This window comes from Callorhinus ursinus, unplaced genomic scaffold (genome assembly GCF_003265705.2).
Source record: "Callorhinus ursinus isolate GAN/ISIS: 27379988/994484 unplaced genomic scaffold, GSC_fseal_2.0 scaffold1, whole genome shotgun sequence".
Classification (NCBI taxonomy): domain Eukaryota; kingdom Metazoa; phylum Chordata; class Mammalia; order Carnivora; family Otariidae; genus Callorhinus; species Callorhinus ursinus.
Genome location: NW_027397063.1, coordinates 118,521,985 through 118,535,853, shown reverse-complemented (window position 1 = coordinate 118,535,853; position 13,869 = coordinate 118,521,985). Strand labels below are relative to the sequence as shown.

The window sequence follows — 13,869 nt, the reverse complement described above, 5'->3', positions numbered from 1 at the left end:
TCCATTTTACAGATGAGAAAACTGTGCAATCATTTATTTAATACCTTCCAAGGGCCAAATTGTCCAGGTTTACACAAGTGGCAAGTGGAAGAACTAGGGTTTGGTCTTATATTCTACTCATAATCACTACAATAGAGTTGAATGCTATGATTGATTACAGGAGGAAGGAATGTCATAGCATGCATTTTTTCATCCTCTCATTCTGGTCTTTTCCTCACCCTTCAATCATACTCTTTCCCCTTCACATCTAGTCAAATTAAACTATTTTCTCATCCCCAGTGTTCTACACTCTTGTATGGGCTATTGCCAGTCCTGGAGCACCCAGTCTCTAGTGCTTTGCAGGCTAATTCTTACTAGTTGTTTGGAATTCAGGTCAGGCATCACTTTTTACAGAAAACCTTCCCTAATTTCATCAGTCAGAATTGGTGCTCCTTCTATGTGATTTCTCTTAGTGTTATGAGCCTCGCTTGCAACATAACACTTAATTGTGATGGCTTATTTCTCTTAAAATGAGCTAAAAGAAGAGGACATTTAGTGTTTTCATTGAGTGAATGAGACCTGATGCCTTCACCTTGGCTCCAAACTATTGGTATTGTCTTGTAAAAGTTATCTGCTTTCCAGGTTCATTTTTGTAATTGTAAAACACAGGTGTCGGACCAGTTGAAATTTCTAGCTCTGTTATATTTTTCTTATATAAGTTTGGGAACTTCCAAATATTCAGTAAAAATTTTACCCATTTATATTTGTTTTCTATTATATGCATACAATAAGGTATTTCTTTCCATAAACCATTCTCTCTCTTTTGTAGCTAAGCTTGCTAAGTGTGATATCTTCATCAAAAACAATCAATTTGTTGGGAGCAATACATGGGCACTTTGTATTAAAAATGTTTTATTTCTTAAGTTGGGGGAGGTATGGAGAGGCATATTATACCAATGTGTATGTTATTATACACACATATTTTAAGTATTATTATTTTATAAAAAATAAAAAATATGTTATTTATGTATAATAAATTGTAGAATAAATTATACAATAAATCCTATAAAGAATACAAAGAAAATGAACTTATCTAAAAAATGTCCAGGGTGTTAGGTTATATCTGTACACAGTTACACTGGATGAAAAAAAAAGGTACCAGTTATTAAAACACAGATACAATAGATATAAAATGTTATCCTGAACAGATTTATGTGAGAGACGGAGGCTAGAATCTTGGGTAATATTGGGTCTTCATGAATGAAATCAATTAAGTTTAGAGAAGCTATTATTGACGGTGAGATTAAACATAATTAGCAATCATAAAGCAGTCTGTAGGGGTTGTGATCATTAATGGAACAATGGGTAGATTCCTGGAGACTTGGAGGTCTTTATCTTATTTGTTTTCAAGTAAACCTAAATCTCTTTCTAAGCAATTTCTGGGTGGTAATGGGGAGGGGGCTTGCTTAAGCTAACTCATGATTTAAATCAGATACACACATATCCATTTCTTGAGATAGGATAGCCAGTTTATGTATGTGAGGCAGGCAGACTAAGAAACAGAAAAATGAATGACTGCCTGGATGTTTTTTTTCTTCAAATTCTTAACCTCAAGCAAGAATCTCTGTTTCTTGTTGCCTTTTTTGTAATGATGACAGTCACAAAGAGAAAAATAAATGCTTTTATCTTGTTAAAAATTTACATTATTCACGCTAGTTAAATATCAGTGAAAACTGTCTTTATTTTACTCAGTAGATAAAGCTACAAGTTTACAAGGTGAGAAAAATTTCTCCCCCGTTGGAATGCTGTGAAATGTATTTTTAAAAGTGTCAGAGCAGGAGGGAAGCTAGTTTGCTGGTCCCTACATTAGCCTTCTATTTTTCTGATGTGACAAATTAAGTCACTTTCGAGCAAGGTGGTTCTCGTTGGCACAGTGTTCTGAAGGGACCTCACTAATTTATTTAAAAACTAGGTCGTACACCACTACTACAAATATCACTCCATAGAGAAAGTCTGGGCAACAACAGCTCTTTAAGATCCAAGCACTAATCTCTTTATTTCACAAAATGACAGAATTTGGCAAAAACCCAGGAAAAAGAATCAAGAATCTCTTGGAATTCTTTAAAATAAAATAAGATTTATTTAGCCAGCATGGCAAACTAAATTAATAGCACATCTATTTTACTTGAGGGTTTGCCTATAATGTATATTTTCTGTATCAGGAGGTACCACTTGGACTCAAATGTAACTTAGTGCATCTTCAGAATTGTTACAGGAGAGGCTAAAGGAAGTTCAGGATGGGTATGCTGGGAACCTGCATTTTAACAAGTACTCCAAGTGATTCTGTTGCACTTTGGGAAAACCTCAGAGAATAACTCTTAATAATGCTCACAAAGAAATTTGCTTTTAGTTAAGAAGAGCATAAAACACATGAAGATATTAAAAGAATTGATTAGTATGGCTAAAAGGTGGTAGTTTTTTTTAATATTTAGTTAATCAACTGGAATTAAACCTAGTTGTGGACATTGCTTTTCAGTTTGTTCCACTCAATAGGTTGGGAGTATCTCTTACCTGTTAATTATTTTTGGCCTTAACAAAAAATCTATTCTCACAAATTATGTGGAAACTTTCCTCTTATTAGTCTTTATGTCATTAGTGATTTGTGTTGCAGAGTTGGTTTTCCTTTGTTAAAGAATGAGTCTATCAACCTGGCAGCTTATGCCAGTTTTCTCAAGCAAGGCTAGATACAAACCACTGTAGATCTTTTAGAACCTGCGGCTGCTGAGGCTCCACTCCTTACCCCAATCAGAATCTCTATGCACAGTGCCCCAAAAATCTATTTCCTTAGAAGTTTTACTGTGCAGCCAGGCTTGGGATACAGTGATTTAATGATAGCAAAAGAAACTTTGAGACTTTTAAATAGATTCTTCTTGATTAGATATTTCTGTACTCTTGATCTCGCCGGAACCATTGTTGTGCTAGGTTTGTCGATGTATTGCCTGTAACTCTGGATTTGTGCTAAGCCATTTCTGATACAGACACTGTGATAAGCAATGTATAAGATTGTTAAGGGGGCTTCACTTCTGGAGTTGATAAGCCAGAGAGGCCCAAGATATATGGACAAAGGTGAAGTTTCCTCTAAGTGGCAGTTTGATCATCTTGATGAATAGGACAGAAAGCTGGTTGAAGCATTGTCATGGTCTGAAGAACTGGGGAAAGGTTTTGGAGAATTTAGCACTTAGGCCTTTGAATCACCTTGGTACACTACTGGGTAGGTAATATGAGCTTGACTATGCTGAACAACAAAGGTTCTAGCTGGGAGGTCTGAACACATTTAGGTTTAGGTCACGGTTTGAGAGATGGCAGAGACAATGGACTTCCTGACTTCCAGACCCTGGTATTACTGACAGAAGGATGTCTGGGCAATTTTTACGATTCCTAAGGTAGGTTATTTTACAACCTTTCTGGCTTATGCCTGAATTGTTCAAGATGCTGAGACCGATAGCTCTCTGCATGTTTTTCCTATATGTTTCTTTCTGAGCTCGCTTGTATAGTTCTATGACAGAATGTAAATTTCCAGAAAGCAAAAATTACTTATGTCGCTTTCTGACACACATGCTAAATACATCAGAATGAAAGTAAACCTAGTGTTCTCTACTACTTCTAGTCTCCACACTCCAACCATCAAGTTGGCAGAGATTGCTGCCCCATAGACTAGGGGTAGGTGATGTGGGAATTAAACGCACTTTCCCTCAGCCAGTGCCCAAATTATGAGTGTCACCAGGACACCCCCCATGTTACTCAGTCCCTGGAATGCTTTCCATCACTGAAGGAAGGAAAAGAAAAGGTCGTGAAACTTTCAGACAATATGGAACAAGGGCTAAACCATTTTCTGACAGGTGCCCTTAAAATCTTGCTACTCAAAGCGTAGTCCTCAGATCAGGAGCATCATCATCACCATCTGGAGCTTGTTAGAAAGGCAGAATCTCAGGTTTCCATTCCAGATTTACTGGATCAGAATCCTCCTTTTAACAAGATACCCAAGTGATTGCTATTAATATTTAGAATTTCAAATATCAGTTGACTTATTAATTCATTCAATGAGCAAAAACAGCTCTGGAAAACAGATTCAGCCCTTTGTGCCCGCTTAGCACTGGCTCGGCTGGGTAGCAACCGAACCCCCAGGGACATCGGAGCGGGTGCTGCCGAGGGCAATTTGGTGATTGGCTGGTCAGACCACGTGACGGGCGCCGGGCCTCTCCTGTTACCGGATTGGCTCTCGTGGACTCTGACGGACAGGGCTGGGGCGGGCCAGAGCCCGGACGGAGGGGCGCGCGCGGGGACGCGAAGCCACGAGAGCGCGAGTGCGCGTGCGCGAGCGGCGGGGCTTTCTCCTGAGCCGTCGGAGGGAGCCGGAGCGCTTCTCTTGAGGTAAGCGCCGCCGCGGGGCGGCCCCCTGCCCCTACCGCGGCTAGTGCGAACTAGCCGGGTGGGCAGGGCTGGGCGGGGTGAAGGGGGGAAGTCTGGGGTCCGTCCGGGGAGCTCTGCTTCGGGTAGGATGCAGACTCGCACTCAGCCACCCCGGTTGGGTGCCTCGGTTTCCCTTTTCCTGCCCTCTAATTGCACCTTCCTATCCTCATCACGGTGACGAGCCCGCCCGAGGGGAGTTGCCCACCTGGCAGCCTCGTCTCTGCCTTTGTTTCCCGCCTGGAGGGATGCTGGTATCGGCCCCCTCCCCAGGTAAAGGGTGAGCGTGGTGTGGCGGGGGCATCAGTGGACTCCGGACCTGGGCTGGGGCCCGGGAGAGGATGGCTTTAATACAGTGGGACCTGTCACATGTGAGAAGGAAGGGGAAAAAAATGTGTCACTTTAGCCAAGCCGCGGGACTCGAACTAATCCGGCGGCGAGCGACGGTGAATTCCTAGCGCAGCTGTGCGGGCGGGGGAGGGGGGGTTCGCGACCGGTGGACCGAGCCCAAGTGTTGCCGGTAGAAGGCTTCTCCGGACCTGCACGCGAGCTCTCACCCCAGAGTTGCATCGATACTGAACGCTTTTAGCCTGCCAAGGGAATCCAGATTTTCGTTAAGAGGTGAAAAAAAATTTTTAAACAGTTGGGCACTGGTCTAAATGAGCAGGAGCAGGTCTAAATGAGAGGCTACAATAAGGAATTACAGATACAGCGAAACCGATGACTGGTAAATTGTGAGGAGGGAAATGCCTGCAGTGAACTGCAGACCAGATCATCACACTGAGATTCTCCATCAAGAAGATAGGGGCTTGGGGGGGGGGGGGGTCGGGGGGGGGGGGGGGGGTGGCGGTTATCTCTGTAAACAAGTCTTTCTGGTGTGCAGAAGAGAGTATTTTGAGCGTGTTAATGGCCTGTAGGGAGAAGGGAAGGCATGGTGCAAATTACACCTATTCAGACCTTAATTCTTTGAAAAGTGCTTGTTTAAAGACCCCTTGGATGCCCAAAACGGTTTGTGTGTTGGGGATGGAGGGATGTCTCCTTTAAGTCATAGTTTAAAAAAGGAAGTTGTGTGCAAGACATCTGCTTTCCTTCTCCATTTCCCCAGACCTGTAATAGCAAGGGCATACTGTATATCTTATAATGAAATATTAAAAGTCCCTTCAGTTTTCCACTACTTTGTTGGATGTATCTGGTAGTTTACTTGGTAAGAAATGTTTCATCAGTCATTAGGAAGATTTTTACCATATGCCGGAGTTTCACTGTAATCTATTTAAAACTTATTCTGGTGTGAGATGGAGAAGAATCTCTCTACCCGATTCCTTGGAGACCTGATATGCCTTCAAAGCCCTTTTATTACTCTTACCTTTCCACATACAAAGTTTGGTTTCTTTAGGAAACACTGATTTTTCAAACATCCAAGACACACCTCATGCCTATGAAATGCCTACACTTGCTAAGAAATCAGTTTACTTGGCAAGATAAAACAAATTGAAGCAGGAACACTTAAATTTGTTAGGGGAATCAGAACATTTATCAGCTGTAGCAAATCAACTTTTTGATGGTTTTCTGAGGTGGATGAAAGTAAAGTTGCTGCAAAGCTTTTTGGGAATGTAACAAATGACCCTATTAAAGTGACTATAGATTGTTACCCCATAGATTGGAATATAAAGTAAATTAGTGTGAATAATTCAATTTACCAATGATTTTTTTTAAGATGGCATGTGATGGGGTGGGGAGAAGGAATTTTGAAGGTGGAGTAGGTGGTATAGTTTGAAAAAATATGCTTTTATGTTTAGAAAAATGTCATTTTTATATAAATTATGTAAAGATCATAGTATGTTTATGTTTAGCCTTTGGAAGAGAGATGGGTTTTAAAAAAGAGAAACATGTATAGGTTTATACAAGGGAAAAGAGAAAGATTGGCTGGCTTAGTTCATCTTGAGGGAAGCAGTGACCTACAAGACAAGGTTTTATTTTCCAATTCAATGAAAGCCCACTAGTGTTGCTTTCGAAGCAACAACGAAATCATTTCCCTTCTGTCATTTCTGTTCTCTGGGTCAGGAACAGGGATGATGGAGAGCAATGAGAGAAATTAGAGTCCGACCTGCATACCTAAGCAATAGTGTCCTTTGAGCGGGATCTGTGTCACATTGTGTAAATATAAGAGCCTTCACTTTGAGATGGGTCTGAGCACCTTCCCTAAGATGCATGCTGTAAGATAAAGCTGGATAACATTGCCACAGGTGGGGGCATGGGTGAGATCATCTGATACAGAAGCACTGGGGGAAGAGGAGAGCCAGGAAATGTTTAATTCAGTGAGGTTCTTTGGAGCCTTAAGGAGGCATTTCCAGGCAGAGCTCATTATTGGCTAGCCCGGCTGGGCTTTGTATGGCTTCCACAGGAGCTGCCCTTCATGGGGAGACTCCTGCGGAGGTTCCGTTTCTCAGGTTGTAAGCATCAGTTATGTTTGTTATATGCTCTAGAAAAGAAAGGCTCACAAAGACACAATCTAGCCTGCCATTCTTTCAAATCTTTGGCTCATGTCACCCACAAGGCTTCCCGAAATAAGTTGTGCCCTCCCTACCAGTAGATGGCACTGCTGTCTCTGGAATTCCTGGAGGAGATGAAACAGAGCTGGCAAACCAGTGGTGTGTAGCCTCCAGATTTTGAAAGGCTATCAGCTCTCCAAAAAAGAAAAAAAAAAAAAGGTTCTGAAAGCCCAGCTGTTTATATTAGGTAGAAATAATGTGTGTTGGAGGTTGAGGAATGGGTACAATTACTTTGCTGGCTGTGTGTAGGGGAAAACGCAGAGGGTAAACTGACAATTACGCATTATATCAGGTTTTAAAAGCTCTTGGCATACATGTTGGTTAATTGAACATGAGGTTGAAATCCTGATTCAATCAAAATTCACAACAATGCCATGGTTCTAATTCTTTGTGCGTAAAGCTAATCTACACATGGACAGGACTATGGAAATATATGTGTGACTTTTAAACTTGATTAATATCCAGTAATTACATGCTCTGAAGGTAGTGGTGAGAGTATTCGTAATGGCAGTGCTTGTTGTTACTGTACTGCAGGGCTGTCCAGGTAGGTCAAAGTTACTCTGAATCATTTTCTTCTAAAACTTGGAAATTACTAGGAAGTATTTTAAGGTTTTCTTAGCTAATGCTGTCCTTTCAAGATTATGTTATTCCAAATCTTGAATTTTGGTTTTATTAAGCTTGTTAGCCAGAGTTCATTTATCTGTTTCCCTCTTTTAAAATAGCTATTCTTTGTTTTTGACTGTTCTTTAAGATGGAATTTGTAACCATGGTACTTGAAGGAGGTGAGTGCTGTTGCCAGTGAAGTTACATGTATATGAGAACCTCAGTTTTGACCCTGCCTGAGCTACAGTATGCTGCCTCTGGGTGTCATTACCCCAGTCACCTGCTTCCTCGTGCAGTTCACTCCCTATGGCTCAGCTTATTTCAGGTTTATTTCTGTCTCCAAGAGAACTGATGAGCTGGTTTTTACTACCAGTGCTGAATCCTAAAATCCTGCTGGTGCTAGATGGCAGTAGTTACAACAGTCCATTAACATTGTCTCATTATGTGACCTCAAATAAATCTTTGCTTTTCTGAAACTCCATTTTCTTGCCTGATCACTGGGATTGCTGAGGTAACACATGTCTATTAAAATCTCTTTCAAGTCTTATTCTGTGGCAGGGTGACTCTTGTAAGGTATTTCTGAAGCCTCTGAAAAATTCATCTTAGAAGGTAATTTCATACTGTGAGCCTAGGGCAAAAAGAAATCTTAGTAATACTTCTTTCCAGAGAAATGATTGTGTATTGTCTTAGAATCCTAGTAATTCAGAGTTGGAAGAAACCCTATGGGTGGTTTAACTCAACTTGCTCATCTGATAGGCAGAGTTTCAACTCAGAACTGAGTGACCAAGCTAACAGAACTAGTTAGTGGTAGAGAACTCGTTAGAGAACTAGGACCCAAGCTCAGACTCCTCTCCATCTTTCCTTCTCCAATGCTGCCTTTCTCCACTTGCCCTCAGGACTCAGAATATGCTGTGTCTACAGGGCTGGAGCCAAGAAAATTCTGAGTAATTCCTTAATGTAGCATTTTAAAGCCACAGCATGAATAATGTTGAGTTTGGGTAGAAATTCAAGGTCAGGCTTTTCTTTGCAGCTTGTTCTTCACTGACTGATCCTGCACAGGATTCTTTGTGTGCATCTTTGGGTTTTTTAAAACTTTTTGCATACTGTTTCCTAGAAGAAAAACTTTCATCATCCTAGAAGAGTCCCTTACCAATCAGATATTCTTATATTAGGTCCATGGAACTGTGAGTGCTGCGTGGAAAGAATATGTCCATATAATAGGCTTCTTTTGTAATCCTATAACATTTAACACATTCTGAGGAGGAGTTTCTTTGGCTTCAACAGACTGCCAAAGCTGGGTTGGGGGTGGGGGAGTGGAATCCATGGCACAAAAATAGGGTAGAAATTCTAGAGTCTAGAGTGGGTTGTGGAAAATTGCCAGGATGGGAGAGTTTTTGAGGAGCTAAAGACACTATATAGTGCATGAGAGTTGGGGGTAGAGTACAGAAGTAAACCTATGGAAGTTCTTAGAACCTTTTACCTTTATTGAAATGTTTAAAATTGCTCACTAAATGAAGATGCTAATAGTATTTTATTCATTTTAAATTAATAATGGATGTGCAAGTATTGATTTCCATTTATCATTGCTTGCCCAATAAGTACTCCCTTGTGATTTCACCAAAACACTTTCATATTCATGTTCCTTCATTGAAGATGACATGCATTGTAAGAACCTCCTTTCTCCCTCAATCTGATCTGATTTCCAAATAGATAGTGCTTTTCTGACTTGTGACTTCAGAGGTTGACTCCTGTTTTTCACTTCTGAGGTCCTTCATTACATTGTTTTATTACTGTAAGCTCCTAGGACTCACCATGATCTCAGAGATGCAAAAATAGCATACATGTCAGGGTTAAAAGAAAAATCTTGAGATTCCTTTGTCCTCAGAATTTATCATAGAAACTGCTGCTTCTTAGTTAATTATTTTATTTCTCTTTTCTTTTTGCAACCCCAAATTCTTTTTCTAATTGTCTCCCAAATAGTAGTGACTCAGAGTTTTTATATATTGAAAATATTTTTGGTTTTGCCAGAGCATATACAGAAGTTAATTTGTGTTCAAGTCCTATTTTGGACATGTGAAACATAACTTTGGCAGAGATCACTACATTATGAACATCTGCTTAAAAATCTCCTGATGTCTTTTCTGTGTCACCTTGCCTACATTTGGTACCATAGTGACCTAAGCTGGTGAATGCTACCTTTGGTACCTTTTTGGTTATGGGCCAGAGTAGTATTTGTTCTTGCTTTAGCAGAAGAAAATTACCTTTTTTCAGAAGGCTATCAATTGAGTTTATGTAATAACAGAAAAAAAGTAAACATTTCTGCATTCTATTCCCAGTACACTAATTTATTGTGAGATTTTGGGGGCATTATTGACATCTCTGAGTTTATTTCCCTGTGCGGAAAATAAGAGAGAATAGTGACCACTTAAGTTCTTTCAATTTCTAAAAATCTGTGACTATATGAAATTTTATATGGTACCTAGACTAAGCATTTCCTAAAAGTGCTGGCTAGTTGGGAATTATAATCAAATTTGGTGCCGAGAAAATTCTTTATATCTGCAAATTACTTTCTGGTTTACAAAACTATTCTCTATTTCCTTTTTACTTAATGTGTGGTCAGAGAACAGCAGCATTGGTATCATCTGGGAGCTTGTGAGAAATTCAGATTCTCAGGCTTCACTAAGGACCTGCTGAATTGGAATGCATTTCATCAAGATGCCCAGGTGCTATGTGTGCACCTTAAAGTCTGAGAAGTGCTGCTTTTCTCTCATTTGGAGTTTCACATTGATCCTATGAGGGAATAGGTATTTTACAGATAAAAAATCAGGGAACCAAGAGTCACTTCTTAAGTAACTAAGTCAAGGTTATTGTGCTAGTGTCTTACCCAGAACGTTGTACCAAATAGAATGTTGTCTTCTTGGTTGGGCTGGAGCCAGCCTTGTATGATAGATAATAACTACTAGCTGCCCAGCAGTGCATAGGTGTGGCTGTGTTACTGATTCTGGCCACCAAAATGTGAATGGAAGTGGAAGAGTGTTGCAGTCCACTTCTAGGAAAAAAAACACACAGAGAATACCCATGTGAGTTTCCATGCTGTTCTCCACTTCTGGCTGGCTGGAGTGGAGAAAATTCCTAGGGCAAGCTTGGAAATCAAGTTTTTAAAAAGGTGGCAAAACTTAGTTTAGCCTGGGTGCTTGGATCACTGACCAACCTGTTTGCTTCTTCAGTATATATATGGGAACCAGAAATAAACTTTTACTGGGCTTCAACCATCACATTTACTTGGGTCTATGTGTTAAGCACTTAGACTGCTCGCAAATTCACTTGAGCTGCGGCTCTGGGCTTGAAGTTGTGGGTCTTCTGGCCTAATGCATTCATTCATTTTTTTGTCTTTGGCAGTTGGTGATCGGTCAGTGGTGGTCCAACATGCAGAAGTGAGTGAGTGGTGAAAAGCAGCAGAGCTGATGGGTCATGAGGATGTAAGTGCGTTTGAAGGCTCTCACACCCTTTACTCCAGGGTAAGTCAAAGGCATTCTCTGCCATTGTTTTTCTGGTTTTACTAAGTCCTAGAGCTTGTCTAGACAAGACAAGAGCTTGTCTCACTAGCCTCTTTGAGTCAGTGCAATGAAGTGCTCTGTCTTTGAAAGTTTCCCAAAGCTTTTATTGATTCAACTTATAGACACCATACAAATCAACAGTTATGAGGAGAAAATTCATCAAAGTGATGGGATGGAAACTGTGCATGGAAATACCTCAACAGAGGAATTTTCAGTGAGTTTGAATGGGTATGATCTACATGGGAGGAGCTGGTTGACTTTCCTGACATATGTAGTAGAAAAGGGAATCAGGCCTGATTGCCTTTTTCTTGTAGCCATATCCTACTGTTAGCCCTGTTGACATATATTCCCCTCTCCCAGCATCCTCCTCTTCCATGGCTTACTTTGCTTAACTTTTCCTTCATTAATCATTTAAATTTTTTTTCCAGGAAGGAAACAGCTTACTAGAGAGTTGATGATTCCCACTTTGGTGGATAATAGCAGTAGCAAACATGTGGTCCTGCCTGTTCCGTTTTATTTTATCCAGGGTCACTGGAAGCTATGTGTCCATTCACTCCTTTCTATTGCAGTCCCTAGTATAATGAATGTGGCATTGGGAACATTATAATCAAAGCTGGCTTTGGATTTTCATTTGTGCTGAAGATTTTTGAGACCAGAGGGAGAAATTTACTATTTGGAGAATTTACTATTACAGAGTACAAGTGGAGGTCCAGGAAAGATGGGTTGAAAGAACATCATAACCTTTCTGAGCTTCCTGGCTTTAAGAGCTTAAACTAAAACCAGACTCCTTGAAGAGAAAATTGTAATTAATATGGATCTAAGCAGAGCTAAGGATGGTTAGGAAAGAGAGACAGGAGGTTAAAAAAAAATGGTACTCAGCTGAAAAACTGGATGGAGGGTTGTTGTAAGCATCTCAGTTCAATACTGTGAACCCTTAGCAGATAATGTCCCATTACCCAGGCTCATACAGAGGGCACCCAGAAAGGCTGATGTCCTTCAGTACCTCACATGGCTCAGTAATGAGTACAATTTACTGACCAAAATAGACAATTAGGGGATGTAGATCTCTGTAGATTCCCATAAGCATACATTATTACTGCTCTGGAGTGATGCACATGCTTAGATATAAGCAAAGCAGAGAAAAGGCAGCTGCAAAGCTCGTCAGCAACTGAAGAGTCCAGGTGAGCAGCCAGATACAGACCATAGCTCAGGGCCTGGAGGTTGCTGGTGCAGGGACCTGATCTTTGCTAGGTTTTCTCATTAAAGAAAAGAAGCCTGCCTTTGCTAGCTGTCCTCATTTTCCTCTGTGGCTCCCATATATGTTGTATTTTTAAAGTAACTGAAAAGTATAGAATGCCAGAAATAGCACCTAATTGGCATGTTTCTGCGTAAATACCGTGCAAGGATCAAACTGTAGAGGGAGCCATTCTTTATTGATTAGGGTGCCAAAGAAAGTCATGCTAGAATTGCCAGAGGAGCAGGGGTTCTCATCCTTGGCACTGTTGACATTCTGAGCCAGGCAGTTCTTCATGGTGGGGGCTGAGCTCTGCACTGTAGCCTGTTTGGCAGGGTCCTTGGCTTCTACCCACTAGATTGCAGTAACACTCCCCACAGTCAAAAATGTCTCTAGACATTACCAAGTGTCCTCTGGGGGCAGGAAATTGCCTGGTTGAGAACCACTGCTGAAGTCATACTGCTGAAGGGATTGAATTTTGCTCTGAGTTTTTCTGGGACTGTATTTTAACTATTTAGCCTCATTTTGCTAGATTCCCTACCTGCAAACGAGACACAGAATTTATAACTCAGTACCAAGGAAGTGATGTACATAGTACTGTATGACTACATGGGGGCTCTATAAATGTTAAGAAACATTGTCTTCCCAAATTTCCAGGACCCAAGGATCACTCTTGTGCAAGTATTAACTGAGGAATATTGGGAGTTTGAAGAAGGGCTAATGATTACTGGTAGGGGAAATAATGAACAGTACTGGATTCTGATTTTATTTGAAAGCTTCATGCCCTATTCATTGCAGCAATGTATTCTGAATGAAGGCTTTCTTTTGGAAAGTTAAGAAAGAGGGGAGTGAAGAAGGCAGAAAGAACATTATTGAGAAGAAAAGTGAAGGAAATTGCTTTTTTTTCCTTTTTCTTTTTTATTATCACCATACATTACATCATTAGTATTTGATGTAGTGTTTCATGATTCATTGTTTGTGTGTAACACCCAGTGCTCCATGCAGAACGTGCCCTCTTTAATACCCATCACCAGGCTAACCCATCCTCCCACCCCCCTCCCCTCCAGAACCCTCAGTTTGTTTTTCAGAGTCCATCGTCTCTCATGGTTCATCTCCCCCTCCGATTCCCCCCGTTCATTCTTCCCCTCCCAGAAATTGCTTTTCAAAAAAGTGTTTAAATTTAAGTATAGTTGACACAGAATGTTACGTTAGTTTCAGGTGTACAACATATTGATTCAACTTCTTTATGTGTTCTGCTATGCTCACCACAAATGTAGCTACCATCTGTCACCATACAGTGCTATTACTATATCATTGACTAAATTCCCTATGCTGTGCCTTTTTTAAAAAATTTTTTATTGTTATGTTAATCACCATACATTACATCATTAGTTTTTGATGTAGGGTTCCACGATTCATTGTTTGTGCATAACACCCAGTGCTCCACGCAGAATGTGCCCTCTTTAATACCCATCACCAG

General features: G+C 40.7%; 1 protein-coding gene across 11 annotated transcripts in view; it reads left to right on the top strand.

Moving 5' to 3' along the window:
• TMEM108 (transmembrane protein 108) overlaps nt 1-13,869 on the top strand; it is a 747,136-nt gene that overhangs the window by 340,570 nt on the left and 392,697 nt on the right. For 7 of the 11 annotated variants that reach the window (XM_073900016.1, XM_025882119.2, XM_073900012.1 and 4 more), the window contains exons 1-2: nt 4,293-4,410; nt 10,998-11,116. The gene's annotated coding sequence lies outside the window, so the exon portion shown is untranslated. Of the gene's footprint in view, nt 1-4,292; nt 4,411-10,997; nt 11,121-13,869 lie in introns of those variants that run through there. The other 4 variants (XM_073899983.1, XM_073899979.1, XM_073899974.1 and 1 more) reach the window with 2 other exon arrangements.